Consider the following 6000-nt stretch of genomic DNA (forward strand, 5'->3'; position numbering starts at 1 on the left):
TAGAGGTAGTAGAAAAGGATTTGTGGATATTTATTTTTTTCTCTTTATTTTAACATAGTAAGTCTTAGATTTAAGTGTTAATTTAGTTTTGAATGCCTTGTGGGTGGGGGGGAGCCAAATACATTTGCTGATATTATTATAGAGGATAGTAAGCATAATATAATATTTAATGTATTGTTAGATAGGGAGGGGGAGTGTGTGAGTCTGGAGTGTTGCTTCTGAATGAGGATGGACTGAGGGGGAGCTGGTTTTGGTGTTTGGGGAAGAGTTGGAAATGTTTGTTTCTGGGAATGGAGAGCTGCACAAAGTGGAGCTGAGATTGGAGGTGTTGCTTTGGAAGCAGAGTTAGATCAATATTATAGGAACAGCAGCATCACTCCCACTGTTATCATTGCAATGATGCAACCATGAAGACACACAAAGACTGAAAGCACCTCCTTATATGCCCAAGGTAATTTTGAAACCATCATCTATTCTTTTGATTAATAAGGAGAAATAAAGGGGTTTTTTACTGGCATAACCAGGAAAAGCTCTGTTCCTAGCTGCACATCTTGCATGAGGAGGGAAGGGGGCACAGGGAGGAAGGGGCCGTACCAGAGCATCTCAAAGCAATGTAAGGATGAGTCTACTGTGGAAGGAGGTTCAGGCAGGTCCCAAAGCGAGAGTGCTAAGGGTCAACTTCCTCCAAATCCGCCAGCTGCCCTAATGCAGGAGCCCCCTCTGGGCCCTGAGGGTGGAAAGCCTCCCTCCACCTTTGAAAGTGGACATGATCCGAGGGCAGTGATGGCGAACCTTCTAGAGACCGAGTAGCCAAACTGCGATGCAAAACCCACTTACTTATCACAAAGTGCCAATGTGGCAATTCTACCTGTATATCTAATTTTTTTCTGTTTGTTTCACATTTCTTCTTTATGATGACTGTTGTAATAAATAATCCTTCATAAACGTTATTGCATTATATTCTTCATTAAATTATCTTTCCACTGAGATGTTATGTTATGGTATAACTAAGTTATATGTTACAAAACGGCATTGGAATGAGGGAGATTGCTAGAACTAATGAATTTATATGAATTTCAAAGCATGATAGGTTTTCTGAATACAAACGGCTTCTCTTCTAGGATACAATGTTTCCCATTCTAATTGGTTTACTAGGTAACGAGGTTTCGATCTGCAGTCAGTCCCTTCTCCTCCTGCCAAAATCCTTGAGCTGGCTCTGCAGAACCAATGCATTCTCCTGGTTGGCTAGAACGGAGCTTTCTTCAAAGACGAGCTTCATTCACAACTGCACACCCATGGGATCGCTTATCGGGGTTTGGGGAGGGAAAACCAATCTTTCTTCAGGAGGGGGTCTGGTGTGTTGCTGGGGTAGCATAATATTGGAGCGGTCGGGCTCCCTTGAGGGCATCAGTCCAGCTCCTATCGGGTGCAAGTGAGACCTTGTCCATGTGCCCCCCCCGTCCTGTCCCTATCAATGGGGAGGAATGAGTTTCAAAAAGGGATTCTTCCTCTACCCCCCCCTTCCAGAAAACATCATTTCCCTTACCTCCAAACAAGCTCTATAATTCCATTTCTTTCCTGAAAAGGTCTCAGGATCCATCCCCGGCAGTGGCTTGGAAAAGACCCCCCATCTCTGAAAAGACTCCTCCTTGGAGCATGAAGCTCACACAGGCTGACACTCCCGCCCCTCTGGAGGAACCCCTCTCCTGCCCCCATTTCAACTCTCCGCTATGGGGTGCAGACCCCCGCAGAAATCGCACCAGGACCCCGCAATGCAAGTCTTCCACATATCTCCTCCAGCGACTCCCCCAGTAAATAGGCGGGGGTATGCTCTAGGTCCATAGCTCTATGGCCACACAAAGTGTTTCCAGGCTGGAGGGAGGAGAGGTTTTGGGCAGGGGAGGAGGGGCGACAGTGGACAACGCCCCCCTTTATATTGCAGAAAAGGAAATTGGAGTGATATCAGCAAGGGAGGCGGAGGGCAAGAGAGGACACAGAGGTAAAGAGGCCAAGTGGGGGGAGGAGAAGGGGGGAGGGAAAGGGGCAGAGACTCCTGTCCTGGGACCCCTCGACAGGGGCCCAGATCCATGCAAGACACCTGCAGGGTTTGCCTTGCAAGATCTCCTTGGCAGCAGCATCACCCAACTCCCGTTTCTCTTTCCTGGGGGGCCAAGAGACGCTCAGCTGCCCTGCCCTGCCCCTCCTTGGATGCCTTTGCAGGAAGAGAAATGGGGTGCCTGCCAAGGGGGTTCCCACGAGGGTCCCCATCCCCAGGCAGGACTGGGTTTGAGCCAAGCCCCCCAATCCGCTGTCCCTCGCGACACGTCACCCGCTTCCCCTGGCAGGAATCCTGGGGGCAGATGGCAAATCAACTCCTCTTTCTTGGGTCCTCCCTCCATTTCCTCCAGAGAGTGAAAGAGGACAGATGTGGAAACTGGAAAGGGGGGAGAAAGATGTTCTGACCCAACAAGGATCTCTGAGCTCAGAATTGCACGGCTGAGCAGCTTTTGCAATGAACAGGGGGATCTGCTTGGCCTAAAGAGGCCAGAATAATACCTTGTTGGAGATCCCTGGGCTAGAGGACCCTCCAGTCCCTTCCAACACTTCGGATTATCCTAGGATCTATTCCAGGGGTCCCCAGACTACGACCCCCGGGCCGGATGCGGCCCAATTGGCCTCCCAATCTGGCCTGCGACGACCCCCGCCGCCCGCTGCCGCCGCCCGCTCTTGCAGCGCGCTGCGCGGCGGCGCGCTTCCAGATCTGGAAAAAAATGCCGAAAATCATTTCTGCGCACGCGTATGGGCCTCTCCCGACCCAGAGGAGGTCATTTCCGGTGCACTTCCGGGTCGGGGGAGGCCCATATGCATGCGCACAAACAATTTTTGGCGATTTTTCCGGCCTGCAAGCGCACCACCGTGCCAGTAAATGGGTGTGTGCATGCGCACTGGCGCGCACTCCCCCACCCTCCGGCCCACTGTGCGCACACTCCCCCGCCCTCCGGCCCGCCGCGCAATCGGCGCAGCGGGCACCGGCCCGAAGGCGGGTAAGTCTGGGGACCCCTGATCTATTCCCTGTGCTGGGAAAATGGGGAGACCGGCTCAAAGGCAGAAAGGCTTGCAAGCTGAGACCAATTTCTCTTTTTTTGTTGACGTGTGTTAGCAGAGAATCCGGAGGTCTGTTAGGGACACTGAACTCGCCAGCCCAGAACACAGCTTTGCATTCGGTCTGCATTTGCTGGCATAGATGCAAATGCGGACACACTTTCAGAGCAGAGAAACAAAGTCCCGGCCGGCCGTCTCCTGGCAGGGCTTAGTCTCAGGTGTGGAGAATCAGGAGGGTTTTCTGGGCCCAGGTCACCCAGAGCATGTGGTGGGTCAGGCCCTCGCCCTCTGCCCTGACCCCAAACAGGACCCCGGAGTCTCTCCCCCCACCTGCTATTCCCCGCTCCCTGGAACGGGCATTCAGATCCCGAATAAGTTGATGGTCATCCCTGCTCTCTGTTAATCTCCCCCATTGGAGGTTTTTAAGCAGAGATGGGATGGTCACCTGGCAAGGATTCTTCAGCCGGGAGTCCTGCATCGCAAGGGGTTGGTCTAGATGGCTCTTGGGGATCCCTCCCAACTCTTTGAGTCTATTATTCTTTGCCCCTGCATCTTAGAATTCTGGAGCTGGAAGGGACCGAAGGGTCATCTTCCTCCAAGGAAGGAGAGAGAAATTGTCAACGGCTCATCCATCGAACCAGGCGGGTCAACTGGAGGCAAATACGTGCGGGAACCTTCACTAAAGCTTCCTTAGCCCCCATTCAGTCGATGGGAAGATGCAAAAACGTCTCCAACTTCTGCTGGGAGGAGCAAATGGCAGTATGTGGAGGAGGAACAATTGCCAAGCACAAGACAGGAAATAATTCCTCTGCCCACTTCTCTGGGAATTCCCTCCTCTCAGAAATGGGCTACATTGCATTTTCCAGAGGGAGAGGGAGAGAGAGAGGGAGAGAAAGAGCAGACATTTCCGAGCACAATTCAAAGTGTTGGTGCTGACCTTTCAAGCTCTAAATGGCCTCGGTCCAGTATACCTGAAGGAGCGTCTCCACCTCCATCATTCTGCCCGGACACTGAGGTCCAGCACCGAGGGCCTTCTGGCAGTTCCCTCGTTGCGAGAAGCCAAGTTACAGGGAACCAGGCAGAGGGCCTTCTCGGTAGTGGCACCCACCCTGTGGAATGCCGGGTGGGGTATAAATAATAAATTATTAGTAGTAGTTATTTAGTGAGCAAACTGCAAAAGGGACTTTATGGACTTTATGCTAGAGCCTGGAATCAGAAACTGCACAAAATGTTGATGCAGCTTGGGTACAAGCAAGGCCATGCCGACAAGGGCCTGTACAGCAAGTCAAGGAATGGACCATTTATTTTTCATACGTTTTAGCTTTTGCTGATGACACGAATCTTGCGACAGCAAATGAAAGAGACTATGCACAGGTTGTGGCGCCTGCCCTGTGGAACGCCCTCCCAACCGATGTCAAAAAGGAAAACAACTACCAGACTTTTAGAAGACATCTGAAGGCAGCTTTTAATGTTTAATAGATTATTGTGTTTTATTTTTCTGTTGGAAGCCGCCCAGAGTGGCTGGGGAGACCCGGCCAGATGGGCGGGGTATAAATAATAAATTATTATTGTTGTTGTTGTTGTTGTTGTTGTTGTTGTTATTATTATTATTATTATTATTATTATTATTATTATTATTATTATGTTCAGCTTGTGGTCCACAAAGACCCCTCGATCCTTTTCACATGTACTGCTAGTGAGCCAGGTGTCCTCCATCCTATATTTGTGCATCTGGTTCTTCCTGCCTGAGTGCAGAACTGGACATTTGTCCCTCTGGAAATTCGTTCTGTTAGGTTGGGCCCAGTTCTCCAATCTCCAGACACACTGATCAGATGTTTGGAAGCTGTGGCTGGATGGGAGCCGGATGAAGTTAAATCCTTCGGAGACAGAGGTCCTTTGGTTGGGTTGGGACGATATGGGATTCGGGGGCCAATTCCCATCTCTTGTGGGGGCGCAATTAGGGCCAGCACCGTCCGTTAAGAGTTTGGGTATAATCTTCGACACCTCTCTTTCCATGGAGGCGCAGGTTGCAGCCATAACAAAGGTGGCATTTTTTCATCTCCGCCAAGCTAAGCAGTTGGCTCCTTACCTCTCTCACTCTGACCTAGCCACTGGGATCCACGTGATGGTCACCTCCAGGCTTGATTATTGTAACTCACTCTATGTGGGGCTGCCCTTGAGACTGACTCAGAAACTCCAGTGGGTGCAGAATGCCACAGCGAGACTCCTCACGGGGTCCTCGCTGCGGGAGCACATTCATCCGGTGCTATACCAGCTGCACTGGATCCCGGTGGAGTACAGGATCAGGTTTAAGGTGCTGGTTTTAACCTTTAAAGCCCTATTCGGCCTAGGACTCTCAGAGCTACGGGACCGCCTCTCCTGGTATGTCCCACGGAGGACCGTACAGTCTTCAATTAAAAACATCTTGCAGTTCCCGGGTCCCAGGGAGGTTAGACTGGCCTCGACCAGAGCCAGGGCTTTTTCGGTGACGGCTTTCATCTGGTGGAACGCTCTGTCACAAGAGACTAGGGCCCTGTGGGACTTGACATCTTTCCGCAGGGCCCGCAAGACGGAGCTGTTCCGCCAGGCCTTTGACCAAGGCACAGTCTGACCCCCTCTCTAATTCCTCATAGAACTCTAACCCAATGGATGCCATTAACTTGATTCGGAATTGATTCTAGAATTATTTTAATTAATTGACTGTGTAATTTTATGTACACTGTGCTGTTTTTAACCTGTTGTTAGCCATTCTGAGCCAGGCTTTGGCCGGGAAGGGTGGGATACAAATTTAAAAATATTATTATTATTATTATTATTATTATTATTATTATTATCTGTTAAGGTCATCTTGAATCCTGGTAGATGAAGGGAACGCTGTGGATGTAGCCTATCTTGATT

The sequence above is a fragment of the Zootoca vivipara genome, chromosome 2, assembly GCF_963506605.1.
Source record: "Zootoca vivipara chromosome 2, rZooViv1.1, whole genome shotgun sequence".
NCBI classification, from domain to species: domain Eukaryota; kingdom Metazoa; phylum Chordata; class Lepidosauria; order Squamata; family Lacertidae; genus Zootoca; species Zootoca vivipara.